Source organism: Salvelinus fontinalis, chromosome 7 (assembly GCF_029448725.1).
Source record: "Salvelinus fontinalis isolate EN_2023a chromosome 7, ASM2944872v1, whole genome shotgun sequence".
In the NCBI taxonomy this organism is placed as follows: Eukaryota; Metazoa; Chordata; class Actinopteri; order Salmoniformes; family Salmonidae; genus Salvelinus; species Salvelinus fontinalis.
In genome coordinates, this window is record NC_074671.1 from 37010326 (window position 1) to 37029655 (window position 19330).

At 41.0% G+C, this 19330-nt stretch overlaps 1 protein-coding gene across 1 annotated transcript in view; it reads left to right on the top strand.

Moving 5' to 3' along the window:
• The first annotated feature begins 16648 nt into the window (after positions 1-16648).
• The window catches only part of LOC129859457 (cadherin-10-like), a 46201-nt gene continuing 43519 nt past the window's right edge, over positions 16649-19330 (top strand). The window contains exon 1 of the mRNA XM_055929271.1: positions 16649-17040. The gene's annotated coding sequence lies outside the window, so the exon portion shown is untranslated. The remainder of the gene's footprint in view (positions 17041-19330) is intronic.

Here is a 19330-nt window from a genome sequence, read left to right on the forward strand (position 1 = left end):
AGCCCATTGTTGTTCAGGGAATGGAACTGTGGCACAGGCAGTGATCCATGCGAGTATATCTCCAACACACTTATCATGGGTTGAGTACTACTCTTCTAGTTGTAAAGTACACTGCACTTATCTGTCTGGCTGCCACAAGTGCTCTCTTCTCTGTATGAAGTCAGGGGAGAGATCAATGGCTGCAGATGTGTTTAAAGTTTTATTCACTTGGATCTATGTATGGTGCACAAGATAATGCAGACTCATTCATACGTCTGTATTTATGCCTAGGAAACATAACATATTGAAACATTGTAAGACCGGACATTTCTGACAGTGGGTACGTCCCAAATTCCTTACATACTACTTTTGACCAGAGCTCAATGGAACCTGGTCAAAGAGTGGTACACTATGATAGAAAACAGGGTACCATTTTGGATGCAGGCAGTGAAATAGATGGGAGACCAACTCTGGGTTGCTTTTTATCGACATAGCTGTCTTCATTCTTTAATGTTCAGTCTCTTCCTCTATATAAAAAAGAGAAAGGCAGCTATTACTTGGCACCATCTCCCAAAGAGCTGTCTCTCTATGACTAGCGGGCGTTCCAAACAATTAAAAATCCCCCAAAAAGTCTACTCTGTTGATAAATATTTAGAAGTTTCCTTTCCTTATGTAATTGGAGAGACAGTAGCTGTTTTTCTGTATAGGCTGACCACATTGGTATAGACTGCAACTGTTCCCAGGGAGATGGGGACTGTGGTGACTGTGGATTCCTTCCAAATGACACCCTATTCACTATATCGCGCACTTCTTTTGACCAGAGCCCATAGGACTATGTAGGGAAGAGGGAGCCATTTGGTACAGAGCCTGTGTATGAAGTATCATGCTGCTTGGACGGTTGCATTGACTTTATATAGAGGTCATACTCTGTCTGCAAGCAAAGTATAAAAAAAATTATAGCCGAGGACAAACTGCTCTGGAGCTGTCTTACTCAATAATGTTGTTTCCTTTCCAGAAAAAAATTATACCATCAGTTTACTAGCTATCTGACATTAGAGGCAAGTTGTCCCTGTCCTTCTTCATGGTGTCTGGCTATCTCTAAGGGTTCTGTAAAAGTATCTGTCAAAACATCATCAAGTTAATAATGGTAGTGATGCTAGATATTATGCCATAGCCTACAATCAACGTCAGTAACAATCTCTGTTCAAAAAATAGATGGTGGTTTAGAAAATAGATATTCTTTTTGTGCAAATGCACTGAGATTTAACTGTAATCTTATGACTCATTCTGTTTAATTGGCTATACTCTGGTTAAGTGCATGACGTCACAACAGTCCCGATTCATTATATTTATCCGATAGGCTATGATACACGTCATGTGGGATCTAACAATACACCTAGGATTTACCCCAAATGGCACCCTATTCACTATATAGTGCTCTACCTTTCGACTAGAGCCCTATGGGCCTACGGTCAGAGGTAGTGTACTACATGGGGAATAGGGTTTCCATTTGGGATAAAGCCCTTAACGCTCTGAAGGCTCTGAGAATCAAGGCTTTGAATTATAATGTGCAACATAACAAACTCTAAAAACCTAAGTTATTCCAGTAGTACTCGTGGAATATCCCTCATCCAGAGAAAGGCATAATCACACACACACACACACACACACACACACACACACACACACACACACACACACACACACACACACACACACACACACACACACACACACACACACACACACACACACACACACACACACACACACACACACACACACACACACACACACAAAGTCTGGGAGGTCCCCCTGGGGTCTGTCTCCAGGTCAGTGTGAGACATCCAGTATCTGACAGCACCTGGGTACCCTCATCAGGGAAGAACATTTTACAGAAAACTATGGAACAATAGGCAATAATTATTGCAACGTTTTTGACAAAAATAGCATCCTGTCCAGGAGGTGTACTTACATCAAGCTGCCTTATGCTACAAAAACAGCTCTTGCCCTGTTGGCCGTTCCGACTTGGGCAAGACATACTTATTGACAAAAATGGTCTGTGTTATGCTTTACATGTATATGTCTTACACTGTATTAGGTTACAGATGTCGGGGTGACAAACTAAACATGGGTCTAATGTCTACCGCATCTCCTCCAAACCTCAATGGAACAAAAAATTTGTCTATTTTTTTATTCTGTTGGAGGAATGCATTTCACCCAGCAATAGTGAAAGATTACTATTTTATTGTTTTGATGTACCTAGTTACCACGAATCCAGTCATCTATTTGTTTAGTCGCTCCACAGCTTTTTACTTTATGCTCTCTCTCCATGCACTGCCAGGGCAGTCTCTTTCATAGCTACCTTCTGTTCCACAAGTAGACATGCTGTTCACACTCCTGCCTAGCTTGTCTCCTGCATTGTCAGAGCAGCCAGTGTGAAAGAACAGTGTAGTTCGATACTTCCTGATTTGATTTATCTGTACATGACAAGTCTCAAAGAAAATACTAAGACAAGAGCAGAATGCTGGCAGCCCACAGTGAGGAAATGTGCAAGCCTCTCCTTAATGGGTGAGTCAGGATTGGCAGTCTATTGTCACTGCTCATGAGACAGGAAAGTGTAGAGGTACATTGTGGAAGTTGAGTTTTACATGCTATTCTGTAGCTGTCTGCTGAAAACATTTAGAAAGAAGGGGTAGAATTGAAGGAGGCATACAGTCGCTATGGATATGCGTGTGCTAAATATATATATATATATATAAATATAAATATATTATGTACAGGTGCATTCTGAAAGTATTCAGACCACTTGACTTTTTCCACATTTTGTTACTTTACAAGCTTATTCTAAAATTAACTAAATTGTTGCAGTTTTTTCTCATCAATCTACACACACTACTCTATATCGACAAAGCAAAAGCAGATTTTTTAAAATTTTTGCAAATGTATTAGAAAAAAAAAAGAAGAAATATCACTTTTACATAAGTGTTCAGAACCTTTACTCAGTACTTCGTTGAAGCAACTTTGGCAGCAATTACAGCCTCAAGTCTTCTTGGGTATGACACAACAAGCTTGACACACCTGTATTTGGGGTGTTTCTCCCATTCTTCTCTGCAGATCTTCTCAAGCTCTGTCAGGTTGGATGGGGAGCATCGCTGCACAGCCATGTTCAGGTCTCTCCAGAGATGTTTGATCGGGTTCAAGTCTAGGCTCTGGCTTGGCCACTCAAAGACATTCAGAGACTTGTCCAGAAGCCACTCCTGCATTGTCTTGGCTTTGTGTTTAGGGTTGTTGTCCTGTTGGAAGGTGAACCTTGCCCCAGTCAGGTTCTGAGCACTCTGTAGCAAGTTTTCATCAAGGATCTCTCTGTACTTTGCTCCGTTCATATTTCGCTCGATCCTGACTAGTCTCCCAGTCCCTTCCCCTGGAATGCATCCCCACAGCATGATGCTACCACCACCATGCTTCACCGTAGGGATGGTGCCAGGTTTCCTTCAGACGTGACCCTTAGCATTCAGGCCAAAGGGTTCAATCTTGGTTTCATCAGACCAGAGGATCTTGCTTCTCTTCTACTGAGGAGTGGCTTCCATCTGGCTATTCTACCACAAAGGCCTGTTTGGTGGAGTGCTGCAGAGATGGTTGTTCTTCTTGAATGTTCTCCCAACTCCACAGAAGAACTCTGGAGCTCTGGCAGAGTGACCATCAGGTTATTTGTCATCTCCCTGACCAAGGCCTTCTCCCCCGGTTGCTCAGTTTAAGCAGGGCGGCCAGGTCCAAACTTCTTCCATTTAAGAATGATGGTGGCTACTGTGTTCTTGGGGACCTTCAATGATGCAGAATGTTTTGGGTACCCTTTCCCAGATCTGTGCCTCGACACAATCCTGTCTCAGAGCTCTTCCTTCGAACTCATGGCTTGGTTTTTGCTCTGTGGGACCTTACACTACTGTTCAAAAGTTTGGGGTCACTTAGACATGTCCTTGTTTTTAAAGAAAATCACATTTTTTGTCCATTAAAATAACATCAAATTGATCAGAAACACTGTGTAGACATTGTTAATATTGTAAATTACTATTGTAGCTGGAAACGGCTGATTTGTTATGGAATATCTACATAGGCATGCAGAAGCCCATTATCAGTAGTCATCACTTCTGTGTTCCAATGGCACATTGTGTTAGCTAATGCAAGTGTATCATCTTAAAAGGCTAGTTGATCATTAGAAAACCTGCTTGCAATTATGTTAGCACAGCTGAAAACTGTTGTACTGATTAAAGAAGCAATAAAACTGGCCTTCTTTAGACTAGTTGAGTATCTGGAGCATCAGCATTTATGGTTTCGATTATAGGCTCAAAATGGCCAGAAACAAAGACCTTTATTCTGAATCTCGTCAGTCTATTCCTGTTCTGAGAAATTAAGGCTATTCAATGCGAGAAATTGCAAAGAAACTGAAGATCTGGTACAACGCTGTGTACTACTCCCTTCACAGAACAGTGCAAACTGGCTCTAACCAGAATAGAAAGAGGAGTGGGAGGCCCAGGTGCACAACTGAGCAAGAGGACAAGTACATTAGAGTGTCTAGTTTGAGAAACAGATGCCTCACAAGAGCTTCATTAAATAGTACCCGCAAAACACCAGTCTCAACGTCAACAGTGAAAAGGCGACTCCGGGATGCTGGCCTTCTAGGCAGAGTTGCAAAGAAAAAGCCATATCTCAGACTTGCCAATAAAAAGACAAGATTAAGGTTCGGAAAAAGAACACAGACACTGGACAGTTGACACTGGTGTTTTGAGGGTACTATTTAATGAAGCTGCCAGTTAAGGACTTGTGAGTCTGTTTCTCAAACTAGACACTCTAATGCACTTGTCCTCTTACTCAGTTGTGTGGAGAGCCACATGGTAGCCTTGTGGGAGACTCCCCAAATATATGATAGAAGGTACTCTGGTCAGATGAGGCAAAAATGTTGCATTTTGGCCATCAATTGTCACTGCGCTGTGTCTGGCGCAAACCCAACACCTCTCCACACCCCGAGAACACCCCATCCCCACATCAATGCATGGTGGTGGAGGCATCATGCTGTGGGGATGTTTTTCATTGGCAGGGACTGGGAAACCGGTCAGAATTGAAAGAATGATGGATGGCGCTAAATACAGTGAAATTATTGAGGGAAATCTGTTTCAGTCTTCTAGAGATTTGAGACTGGGATGGAGGATCACATTCCAGCAGGACAATGACCGTAAGCATACTGCTAAAGCAACACTCGAGTGGTTGAAGGGGACACATTTCAATCCAAATGAGAACCTGTGGTATGACTTAAAGATTGCTGTACACCAGCGGAACCCATCCAACTTGAATGAGCTGGAGCAGTTTTGCCTTGAAGAATGGGCAAAAATCCCAGTGGCTAGATGTGCCAGGCTTATAGAGACATACCTCAAGAGACTTGCAGCTAGCTGTAATTGCTGCAAAAGGTGGCTCTACAAGCTATTGACTTTGGGGGGTGAATAGTTATGCACGCTCAAGTTTTCTGTTTTTTTTGTCTTGTGTAAATCACATGATACAACCCCCCCAAAAATCAAATTTCAACTCCAGGTTGTAAGGCAACAAAATAAGAAAAATGCCAAGGGGAGTGAATACTTTTCGCAAGCCACTGTAATCTGTATTTCTTATCAAGTTGATGTTATTTTAACAGATTGTGGAAAAAGGGAAGGAGTCTGAATACTTTCCAAATGCACTGTACATATTGCAGGTGACAGAAAAAGCAGAGAATAGATGTCATTGAGGAGATTTAATCATCAAGGTAATATTGAAGCAATAAATCAGTCATTGTTGCGACGATAAGATGGCGTGACTACAGTTTTATTCGTTTTCTTATCTTGCTTGTCCTGGAGGTGAATGTGATCATAGGGGATGAGGAATTGGGGTTGTGGACTGTCGAACACTGGGTCAACGAGGAGAATTTTGCATAGCCCAATAGCCCTGCGCCCTTCAGCAAATTTACTTCGTCACGTCTCGTCTCCATGGTCACCACCTGCAAAATATGGGATGCTAAGTGCACATTTTATAGACTTCATGGTCAATTGTTAGACATAGGTATGGTGTCATTGAGCAATCATCTTGTTAGAATCAAGCTACTTGAATTTCTTCCGATCATTTCCTATTCCTATTACAAAATAGTGTTGTTTAGGATTGACATTGTTTCTTTATTTTGAAAGAATTGATAACATTGGGTGACATTGATACTACAACCGAGCAAACAGATTACTAATGTGAAACAGTAATATGGGACATCACTGTTAGAGCGCATACACATCTGACTCACTGTACCCATTCAATTGTACGTCCAGTTTTACCCCTAATGTGGCAACACATTATTTGGGAAACAATGTCAAATGTATGTCTTTCTATGTCTTTGGCTCAATTTCACGCATCGTCCAATGATGGGATGAGTGTATTTATGTCATTGGAAGCCATGCAGTCAGTATGTTATCACGTCATTTTCAGTTGATGCCCCCACTTTCAAAAGCCTGTTTTGTTTTCCTCAAAACTAAGCTGATCGGTATGAGAAAGGAGCTTCAGAATTCATTAACATAAAATGTTATGTCCAATCTGCTTCCATTTTGTTCCATGGCTACTGTTTCCAACTCACTTCCTTCTCATGAAATAGCCTTTGAGACATTTGTATGCCTCCTAAATGGCTTCCTATTCCCTATATAGTGACTGGAGCCAAGGTCAAAAGGAGCGCCCTATATAGAGAATATGGTGTCATTTGGGACACACTCTAGGTCTGATGGGACCTGGTCAAAAGTAGTGCACTACAGTATGTAGGGAATATGATGTCATTTGGGATGCATCATGGGCCTGGTAGAAGGGGACTGAGCGAATAACACTCCTGCGGGAGCAGGGCCATTGGTCAGAGTTGACATTCCCATAGATAGCCCTTGTCACACTTGTGGTTCACTGTATCTCAGACAGAACCTGTCATTTATCTAAACAAAGACTGATAATCCTTCCCAGGTTTAGACCAGTGTGATAGGCAGAAGGCCTTCAGTGCAGGAACACGTACTTACTAACCATAGTAGGATGGCTGCATGCATGAGGCATATGAGTGACATAACTCCATCAGCATGTTATGCATTTCTGTCGTCTGAATAGTACACCACTCCCTTGTGTACCCCTTTTGACCAGGACCCATAGGGCTCTGGTCAAAGTACCGCACTATGCAGAGTATATGGTGCCATTTGGGACATGATGGGCATATCACCTGGCCAGAGGAGTACCAGTAGATTTTTGAATTTACATTTGAGTCATTTAGCAGACACTCTTATCCAGAGCGACTTACAATAGCAGCTGCATATATTTTACTAATGGTGGCCCGGTGGATAGACATGTCTTGATAGATGCTGTATGTGTAAATATTTGCAAATCTATTAAATCAATTCAATTAAATCAATTAAAGGAAAATAAAACACGTGTAAAATGCAAGTTATTTATAATAGTGCAAAAAGTCATGCACAATTAGAAATGCATACAATGCTGCTGGTGTTATGTTCAATGCCTCAGGTATGCAGCCATCCTACGACGGTTAGTAATAATTATGTTTATGGATAAGGGTAAATAAGATTAAATTGAGTGTAGATGCTTTAATACATTTATCATATGGGGCTAGGACACAGGGTAGCCCTATGGGGCCTGGTGAAAAGTAGTGCACTAAAAACTACATAGGGAATAGGGTGCTATTTGGGATCCACAGACAGACTGTGCACACCCTTAAATCCCAAGGCCTCGGTCTTGATTGCTGGTTAATCAGCTCCTCGGTTAGGGAATTACAAATTAATTAGAAAATTAATTAACAGGAAAAAAAATGTTTGGCACACGTACATGTCAGAGTCCATGTCTGTGTTTTCATTGTATGAATGTGTGGCTAAGCACAAAGAGAAAGACAGACAGTACAGGACAGTATAATACATTTCCCAGGGTAAAAATGGGGGGAAATGACAAGGTAGCACTTTTATTCTCAGGTGCTCTTGTTGATCTATGCAGAGAGAAGGCAGTAGAGGGATCATAGGTGAGGAAAACAATGCAGACTTATTGGCATTTATATGATGTTAATATTTAAATGTGTATTGGACATCAGCTGTCTGAAATCAGAATTCGACACAAAACAAGTTGGCATAGTCTTTCAACTATGTTACCAACCTACTGTACCTGCCTTGGTGCGGTTACATATCAGAATTCAGAACCCTGACATTATTAAGCTATGTTGATAAAGTCCTATCTACAGCACACCATATACATTACAGAGATACTCTGTATATTTTCGTTCCTTCTCCTCTATGTGTGGGAGAGAGAAGTGATCCTTGGAAAACCTCTAGGGGAACCAGAAAGGTGTCGGCTGGAAACTGAGACTCAAACGCGACACACCGACACTTAGATAACACATTGAAATGTTAGTCACCTCCTCCTCCCCATCTGATTGGTGAATAAACCCTGCAGGGTATCTGCAGGCCATCCTCTGGGACGGGGCCCAGCCAGTCTGCCTTTCACTCAGATCACACAGGATCCATCATCCATCCCACTCAGATTAAAATGTTAACTGGATATGAGAGGAATATAAAAGTCTGGTGGGAGGGATAAAACAAATATTTTATAAATCTAAAATGGAAGGGGAAAAAATATAGATTTTATGGCTTGGTTTGGACCCGAGTGAGATCTCAACTATGTTGTTGAAAGAAATGTGAGGTGAGTTTAGTTACATTTAATGTTGTAGTTATTGAATTAGAGTTTGCAATACATGCATTCAGTAATTTCCGTACATTCAGTAGTTTGCCATTTTACATTCAGTAGGCTACAGTAGCATTTCAGTGCATTTTTTACTATGGGTTGAGTAGTGCAAGAAAATTGTAAATGACACAAGGTGAGGTGGACAATAAAGTTTTATGGTAGAGAGGTAATTTATCCAATAAAGCAGATGTATCACCAACTGAACATTTTCATAAGTGAGTGTTCACAGTAAGGCTGAATGAAGTGTCAGCACTTTGGCTGGGATGAAGTTGGAGGCATCTTCTGGCCTTTTCTCGTAAAACCATGCAACACTTCTCCCTGCTTCCCGCTCACAACCTCACTCCCCTCAAATGTCACCATACATTAGTGGGAATTTGTGCATGAGTGAGGAAATGATGTCATTCTCCAAAACATTGATAACACGAAAACTGCACAATTAGCTTTCAGTGGGGAGTATATTTAGAAGACATGGTTGAATGTCTTAACACACTATGACTGATTAAATGATTCAAAGTTCCTATATTTGTTGTTGAATGAACTACATTTTATTTGAGGATTGAAACAACTTGAAAGCTAACATATTGTATGTCCTCATAAGGCCAGGCCCAGGGTAGACTAATGATGGGAGGGAGTTTAAAAAAAAAAAAAATTAGTTTACCTTTATTTAACTAGGCAAGTCAGTTAAGAACAAATTCTTATTTTCAATGACGGCCTAGGAACAGTGGGTTAACTGCCTGTTCAGGGGCAGAACGACAGATTTGTACCTTGTCAGCTCGGGGATTTGAACTTGCAACCTTTCGGTTACTAGTCCAACGCTCTAACCACTAGGCTACCCTGCCGCCCCAGTTGCATTGAACACTACTCAATTTAGCAAATTTGAAATCTAAGATCCACAGCATTAGTTAAGTGATTAAAGCCTGAGAGGCCGGCAAACCGTGCCAATACAATGCATTCGGAAAGTATTCAGACCCGTTGACTTTTATCCACATTTTGTTACATTACAGCCTTGTTCTAAAATGTTTTTATTTTATTTTTATGTATCATCCATCTACACACAAAACCCCATAATGACAAAGAAAACACTGGTTTAATAAATCTTTGCATATGTATAAATATATAAAAAGTGAAATATAACATTTACATAACTATTCAGACCCTTTACTCAGTACTTTTTTGAAGTACCTTTGGCAGAGATTACAGCCTTGAGTCTTCTTGGGTGTGACGCTACTAGCTTGGCACACCTGTATTTGGAGAGTTTCTCCCATTCTTTTCTGCAGATCCTCCCAAGCTCTGTCTGGTGGAATGGGGAGTGTCGCTGCACAGCTAATTTCAGGTATCTCCAGAGATGTTCGATCAGGTTCAAGTCCGGGCTCTGGCTTGGCCACTCAACGACATTCAGAGACTTGTCCCGAAGCCACTCCTGCGTTGTCTTGGCTGTGTGCTTAGGGTCATTGTCCTGTTGGAAGGTAAACCTTCGCCCCAGTCTGAGGTCTTTAGCACTCTGGAGCAGGTTTTCATCAAGGATTTCTCTGTGCTTTAGTCTGTTCATCTTTCCCTTGATCCTGACTAGTCTCCCAGGTCCTGCCGCTGAAATACATCCCAACAGCATGATGCTGCCACCACCATGCTTCACCGTAGGGATGTTGACAGGTTTCCTCCGGATGTGACGCTTGGCAATCAGGTAAAAGAGTTCAATATTGGTTTCATCAGACCAGAGAGTCCTTTAGGTGCCTGTTGGCAAACTCCAAGCGGGCTGTCATGTGCCTTTTATTGAGGAGTGGCTTCCGTCTGGCCATTCTACCAAGGCCTGATTGGTGGAGCGCCGCAGAGATGGTTGTCCTTCTGGAAGGTTCTCCCATCTCCACAGAGAAACTCTGGAGCTCTATCAGTGTGACCATCGGACCCTTCTACCCCGATTGCTCAGTTTGGCCGGGCGGCCAGCTCTAGGAAGAATCTTGGTGGTTCCAAACTTCTTTAATTTAAGAATGATGGAATTTGTTATTATGGGGTATTGTGTGTAGATTGATGAGAAAATAATTCAATCAATTTTAGAATAAGGCTGTAACGTAACAAAATGTGGAAAAAGTCAATAGGTCTGAATACGTTCCCGAATGCACTGTATATTCTCCAAATATCACTTTTATACAACGGGTTACCAACATATTCAAACAATTATTGACATATTTTCATTAAAAACATTATTTTAATGAGTTTATTCATCCTTCCACAAGACATAGTCCCGAAACAAATCTAAGGTTGTTTTTTTGAACCAGTCTTTTAGCCATTCAGTCTTTCTGTTTTGTATCTATGGATGCGACCCAGTCGTTTGTTCTAAATGTTCCATTGCCATACTGGCTGGCAACATTCTTATCCCTTGCTTGCTAGCTAGCCACCTGCGACTAACTTATAGTCACGTCAAAAAGTGCAGCCAGAATAATAGCAAAGTAGCCGCATTTGTTTACGCTGTTTTCTAATGCCATTTATTTGTAATCTATATTAATGAACTAATGAGGCAATTTTTTTTGAAAATGTGCTCTCTTGCCAGTGCACTGTTGTTTAGAGGAGCTAGCCAACAACAAAGCTAACACAATTACTGCACACTGAAGCTGGAAAGACAGCAAATTAGCTGTACTTATTTTCATTTTACCTGTTTCTATTGACATTTCTTTGTATAAACCCATAAATATGATGCCAGCGCATTCATGATTTCAACTGGCTGAGAAATGCTGCCTACATTTGTCTCGTCCCGTCTCCCATTACTACGGGACAGCAGTAGACTGAATTTCAATATTGAAACAATGTTGCAAATGTTGGTGAGACAGACAGCAAGGTTAATGCAAATCCCTGCTGTTGAAAATCAAATGCTAGTCTAAAAGAAACGGGAAATCATGTCTAAATGCTTTTTATGTTGGAGATCAAGTTCATAAATTGCCTGGCTGGGCTGATAAGACAGTGGATTGTGCAATCAGATGGAACAGAGTAAACAGGCATTTCAACATCATAGCTTCAGCCGGTGGTAACTTGTGGAATAGACACAGGATGGAATGCAGTTTTAACCAATCAGCATTCAGGATTAGACCCACCCGTTGTATAATTAAATATAAATCACTACCCCACATGTCTTAGGAAGAGATGACTTCAGATAACCTTTCATTAACAGTTTGTTACAGTATATCAGGGTCCATTTAAATACTCATCTTACATTTAGAGTGTGTGTGGGTGTGTGTGTGTGTGTGTGTGTGTGTGTGTGTGTGTGTGTGTGTGTGTGTGTGTGTGTGTGTGTGTGTGTGTGTGTGTGTGTGTGTGTGTGTGTGTGTGTGTGCACTAAGAGACATGTTTGGTCTCATGATCAGACAGCTACAAGTTTCACCTAACCCTTCCTCTGTTTGATGATGTCGACGGTAACAAATTTAATGAGTTCTCGGCAGATCACAATTCTAATGAGAGAGACGAGTTTCTGCCACGGTTGCTCGAGTCAAACATGTCATGAAATGATTGTTTCATTATGTGGTTGTGTTAATTCTGAAGCATCCCACTGCTCATTCTGGAGGCCTCTCATCTCTGTACCTACACTATAAACTCCAATATGCTGTCATTACTTAAAACTGTTTTAGGAAACCCGTTGCTCTTAATATATCTGAGTATGATTACTTGTGATTTTGTAGTCATTACTCAAACCAAGTGTCACTGGGGGATCCAGATTTGAGTTGTATTACCTTGACATTTTTGTACTAAGCCACGCCTCCAATATAATTTCCCAGTGTGCCTTGCTTTTTCGAGTGAATTGTAGAGTTACAACCCAGGACTGTATTCGTTAATGACAAACATCATGGTTGAAGTCATTCATTAGCATGTCTGCGGCCTTCACTAAAAGAGTTCCAAGCTGAATGATATCTTAATAATAAAATGCTTGATGGCAATCTGTTACACATCTCATGAGGCATTATTTTTTAGCTTTAACTTATTACAGTGTCCTGATACTCTACAAGTCATAATATCAGACCTGCAAGTAGGGTTGCAAAATTATACTAACTTTCCAAAAATTACACGATTTAGTAAGAACTCCTGTTTGAAGAATGTCCAGGAATATTCCAACTGGGATTTCTGTAGAACCTGGAAAATGTACGATAATTTTGCAACCCTACCTTGAAGTCATATTATCCTGGCTTGCAAAAAGATGTGTAACCTATTAGAATCCAGACAGAGTTAGGATAACAGTTGACATTTTTATTCATCCACAACCTGCATTCACAATGACTGCCAGGGTTAGTAACCGTGTGAGGAGACTCATTTAAACTGGAACAACCAGTTCAGCAAAGGCAACAAATCTAACTAAATGAATGGATTAGCTGTGAAGAAATGTATGCTATTTATCTTTGTGTAGCATAAGATTAATCAGTCAATGTACATGTAAAAACACAGATATATATATGTTTTTAATCCCCAAAATCTACCTGCAGTAGAGCATGCTTGGAAAAAGTTATCATTGGTTATCCTGACTTCAAACAAAAATAGATGTTGAAAATAGAGTTGATGTGACTTCTCATTTTGCTTTGAGTCAGTACCGCATAACCATTTTAAGTAATAATGACTTTTTACAGACGTTGAGTTCAATTTACTGGATGGATTTTGGGGTTTACAGTGTACTAATATGTATATTAAAATGTGCCTTCCTATCAATTGGGTGAAAATGTCTGTGTCCTGGTGTCATAACATGGTGACATGGCAATGAGTTGTTTACATTTTTGGTATAAGTACATTGTTATAGTTCAGTATAAAAGTCCATACCAAAGCAAGTTGGAATAAGCATCATGAAAATAGGAAAAAGAGACAACTCTCTACAATATTTGAATATGTAATACATAATGCCCCATAGGATTATCTTAGTGGTCCAGTCTGTTTGTGCTTAAGCCAGCAACCTGTCAATGTTTGTTCATTGTCATGCCATGACAAACATGAATAGCATGAAAATTATAGAACAGTTGGCTAAAGCTCATACAGTCTGGGACCGGACTACCATGTAGGATTTCACTGAAAGCTTATCTTGGGTGGGCAAAAGTAGTGCACTATATAGGGAATAGGGTGCCATTTGGTATGCAGTCAGGCAATAGAGATAGCATCCCTGAAACGCTCTTACTGGGAGTAAATTGTTTCTTTGCCCCTGGAATATACATTGTTTTAATGCAACAAATATTCAGCGGTGTACTTTTACTAAGCTAACTACCAACGTACTTCTTAAGAGTTATGTATACGTCTTGCACCTCGGGGAGAGCAGGGGCATGATTCGGTGAAGGTCTGTGTGAGAGAGTTTTGGCACATGCTCGTAATAAGGTGTAAACCTGAGTCAGACACACAATTTGGCTGTTTTTCTCTGATTGCACTGTGTTGTTTGGGCTCAGTAATAACAACATAAGTAACCTCCCAGGGGTGTAAATAACAAGTAGATTAAAACCAATGATATGCACAGATGTACAAAATAGCCTGGATTTTACCCTGGCTTGTTAGTGTAGGACATAGGGGCATGGTGGCACCCACCTATACACCCACACATACACAAACACATTTATGCACACATGCACATGTCTGCACACATCCACACGCATACACACACAGTCATGTACACACACACACACTATCTCTCTCATGGCAGCATAAACAACACAACTACATTGTAAATTATGAAGGATGTGGATTTGGCTTCACATCAGAGAAAGGGTACCTCAGTGCCTGTGCCTGTGTTAATTAGTTTAGCTTGTTTACTTTTTTATTTATTTTTTTTGCAGTAAGAATTTGTCTGCGTCTTAATTTCCCCCTATGGGCCTGGGTAAAAAGTAGTGCACTATGTAGAAAATAGGGTGCAATTTGGGACTTCGCGTTAATCATCTATTCACACTGATAGTGGGAGATAAAACTTGCGGTGGGTTGAGGGTGGCTAGTGGTACAGCTGCTGCTTACCTTAAATTATTCATTGAGATTGCAGAACCTGAGTGGCATACCATGCATTTCAAAGGTACTCCAACACATTGTTTATCAGCTCAGGGTACACGTATGTGTATTGGCATTTGATGCTTTATCACGCTCTCTCTCTCTCACTCTCATTTTCTCTCGTTCTCTCTCTCTCATTCTTTTTTTCTCTGTACTCAGAATCAAACACCCCTGTGATATATTAACTCTCTCCATTTCCCTCAACTCAATTAAAATGCTATATCTCTTTCAAAAGGCAGGGGATTGTGGAAGAGCTATATTGATATGCATCCAAGATGAAGCACATCATGAAAAGATATGATGGAGTGCTGCCTGCCTGGACGAACTGCCTGAGCGCACGCGCTCAATTTCACTGCAGTCCGGTTGGCCAAGTCACCCAGGCAGACGAGAGAGCAATGGAGATAGTTTGAGAACCCCCTCCCTCCTCTGAGAGGGTGATTTACAAGTTATGGCCTTTCTCTCCTTCATTCCACTGTCATTGAAAGGATATTAGATAGAGCTGATAGCTTGAGACATCAAACATCACAGAGTAGCTGGACTGTTCAGGACAACCTAGCTTAGACTCGCGTGCCTCCTCTCTACAGAGCTGCTTTTCTCCCTGTAGTCACATGGAGTTCATTCTGTGCCTTCCAGGAGTCCTACCCTCTACAGCCTCCTTAAGCTTACTACAAGCTCTACGCAGACGCAACATTTGGAGTGTTCCAAAGTCGTTTTTCGTCACAAAAGGGCCAAAAGCGCCTTGTAATACGCTCCGACATTCAACGTAGTTTTTTGCAACCTGAAAATGTAGACCATTTAAAAAAAGAATCAATGTAAACCAAATAAAAAGAACCCACCCCAAAATGTATTTTATTTAGAAGTAATAACTAATGATTACAGGCTATTGTGAAATGGTAGAACCTATTATAGCCAGATAGCTGGCCATGTGCTTTTTTACTCCATGACCAAAACATGATGACGTTCTATTTTTACCTGATATGGGAATAAATATACAAGCAGCATATCAAACTGCGATAATATTTTAGTTTACACAGGTAAAGTATAAGAATATTTGCCACAGCATATTTTTTTCATTATAAATCGGAATATTTCACATGGAGATGTGGGAAGCTAAAAAGGCTAGCTAACTTGCTATGTTTTTAGCCAAGCTGCTCATTACTAGTAGCAAGGGAAGGCGACTCTACCTTGTTTTTACCAAATAAATAAAAAATGTAAAACGTTGATATTGTCCCCTTGTGAATGGGAGTGTGACCGGCGAGGATGTCATGTTACCAAAAAGTGTCCGGTACTCCAAAAATACTGGGCTGTGTCTCAATCTACCGCATCCGCCGATGACGGCCTTCTGCATCTGCGGTGGAATGTTGCAAAAATCTGTCTTCTCACGAAAACCTCTGTAGCGTCTGAACCGTTTGGGCTATACAGTAATATGAACCCTCCATTGAAAAGTGAGACTTGACCAAGTATGTGTCGGTTGTTTTGCTCTAGGATGCCCACAAGCCTCATCTGAAGGTAGTTTAGTTTATTTCTTATATCTCTAAGATATAGGACAGAGAGTTCAAAACAAACTTAATTTTGATAAATGTTTTGTCTATCTGTGTTGCCATGTATGAATATGTGATTCAATAGTGGACCCCCTCGAAAGGCATAAACTTTACCTCCCCCGTCCTCAATTCCACTGCAGCTTTGGTCAACTGCTGCTTCTCACTGTGAGTAAGGGCACTCTCTTTTCTCCCTTATCCTTTTCCCCTCTGCTTCCTTTTCATTTCTTTCTCTTTTTTTTCTCTCCCTTGCCCTCTCTTTCTTTATCGCAAACTTGAGAATGGCAGCCAATCAGAAGAAGATGCCCCTTTGCTTCAGCCTCCCTGACATCCACAGCCAGAAGTGGTGCAGCGAGAGAGAAAGAGAGTGAAGGAGGGAGAGTCAGAGAGAGAGAGAGAGAGCGATAGATGGACAGAGAGAAAGAGAGAGGGAAAAGATAGAAAAAGAGAGAGAGGCAGGAAGAGAGAGGTTAGAAAGAAAGAGGGTGGGGGAAGAAGATCAAATGTGAGGCAGGAGGTGGAGCAAGAGAGGGAGGTAGAGGGAGAAGAGCATAGAGAGAGACAGAGGAAGCAGGCAGTAGGCTCACACAAACACTGACACACATACTAGCGCTTGCAGCACTGTTCAGTCTTGGATGTAAGTGCAGCCGAGAGGAGATAGAATAAGTGCCACCGCTAAGCACTGCTACGTGAGGAGTGGGGAGACAGTACCATGACACTCAGAAACACAGATGGACAATACTACTAGCTGTGAATAACAAAGGTAAGGTTCTGTTGTTTTGTTTTCTATTCTCTGTTTTGCAGGATTTTTTTATATCAAATCTCTCATCTCCATCTCTGCAGTCTTAGGCAACTTCAAAATAAAAAGTGCTAGATGAAGGGCAGTAGCTACACGTAGGATATTAATTTGAGCCAGTTTGCTACAGCAGGCAAATAATCCTGCAGCACCAGGAAATGTGAATTATTATTTGGTTTATAATTAATGGACATTTTTGCAGGGGTTCAAACATGGGTTGATACATTTTTTGTAACAGAAAATCAAGCCTGAAATTACAAAGTGGAAATTACTTTAGAAGCCTTTTTAAACCTCAAATACAATACAGGTTTCCCATTTCCTATCAATTTAAGATTCTACATCTGTAAATGCATTCAGATACTTTCTTAAACAAAATAGGATGGACACAGTGCTCATGCTACAGATTTTACAGATGTGAAGAGCAGTAACTACATGAATGCAGGGACTTTTCATAAAAACAAACTAGGACTGGCACAGTGCTCGTACAGTGGATTTACAGATGTTGAAGGGCAGTAGCTGCATACAGGTAACTGCCAAAATAAAAGAAACACCAACACAACGTGTCTTAATAGGGCGTTGGGCCACCACAAGCCACCAGAACAGCTTCAATGCTTCTCGCTTTGGCATAGATTCTAGAAGTTTCTGGAACTCTATTGGAGGTATGCGACACCATTCTTCCACAATAATCATTTGGTGATTTGTTGATGGAAAACACTTTCCAGAAACACTCCCATAAGTGTTTAATTGGGTTGAGATCTGGTGACTGACTGATGTGTGTGTGCGCACATACACACACACTTTAAACCCCTATGCTCCTTTGAGACGCCTCTTGAGAGCTCTTCTTCTAACCATGGTAGCCAACACAATGGGCTACTGGGAATTTTTATACATGACCCTAAGAACGATGGGATGTTAATTACTAACTCTGGAACCACACGTGTGAAAGCACCTACTTCAATATACTTATAATTATATGCATCCTTCATTTACTCGAGTTTTATTATTTTTGGCAGTTACCTGTAAATTTAGAGACTTCCTAAACAAAATAGGACTTGCATTGTGCTAGCCCATACGACAGATTTACAGATTCCTCCAGTGTATCACTCTGATTAACTGTTTCATGACCGGCCTCACACGCTTCCAATAAGCTAACTCATATTCAGACTTTTACGTCAGCTACAAGAGTGATTTGTGTGTGTGTGGTAGCAATGGCAAAACCTTACATGTAATTAAGTGTAAGCAGGTTTGATGGTGAGGCACTGCACTACTGCTCCTACCTCAGCTCAGATTCATGGAAGGGTGAAAGAGTTCATTGTGGGGTTTTGAGCACTGCAATAAGAGGGGCAATGAGTATGTTAGGACGTTTATGTTCTATATACCCTACAGCACAGAACTAATCTCTCTGTCAATCTCTCTCTCTCTCCATCCCCATGTCTCTGTCTCTGTCTCTATCTTTCTCTCCATCTCTGCATCCCTCTGTCTCTTTCTCTCTCTCCTTGTCTTTCTTCCTCTCCCTATCCGCTGTTGTGTGCTATGGGGCTTGGTAGAGACCGCCTTATAGTCACACATGTGATTTATAAGGGTGCAGTTTGTACTGGGTCATTTGGGTAATGCCGTTATTGTTTAACACAAATTAACCACTAACATTTTCATGAATTATTATTGTCAGATATGTAATGGCCTTTCAGCGTTCGAATGAATAATAGCAAAACCCTGTATCCCTCCCACACAGACACTGCATGGTTCTCCATCTCTCTCCCAAACACTCAACCAATGCTTTCAACAGGCTCAAATTGAAACATGACAGACCGAACTCTAAATGAACACGTTGGATATATATCGGGAAATCTGGAGAGAAAAAATCACATGCGGATCAGAAGGGTTGTCATTGTTATAAAATGCTTGGATCAGGCAATAAAGTACATTTTGTGTAGTGGAGCTCATCTAAAACACATAATACAACATATAATCAATGAGCTGACATGGACTGCAAAATAAATTGTGAATGAAATTGTAAGCTTTCCGTTCAGTTTTAGTGCATCAAAATTCCACCACTAACTCTAAGTGACAATTTATGCAATAGAAAGGATTTTGTCTGTTCATGGCCTCACACATTGTATAGTTCGACCTCCCTTTGGACCAGTTTTCAGGGTACAAAGTGAAGACAGCATTTCAAAATTGCATTTCAAATTTGCAGCAGGTTCTGTAAAGAGTTGTCAAGCCTTGCCAGAGACTGCAGCAGGCAGCCAGGATGCTA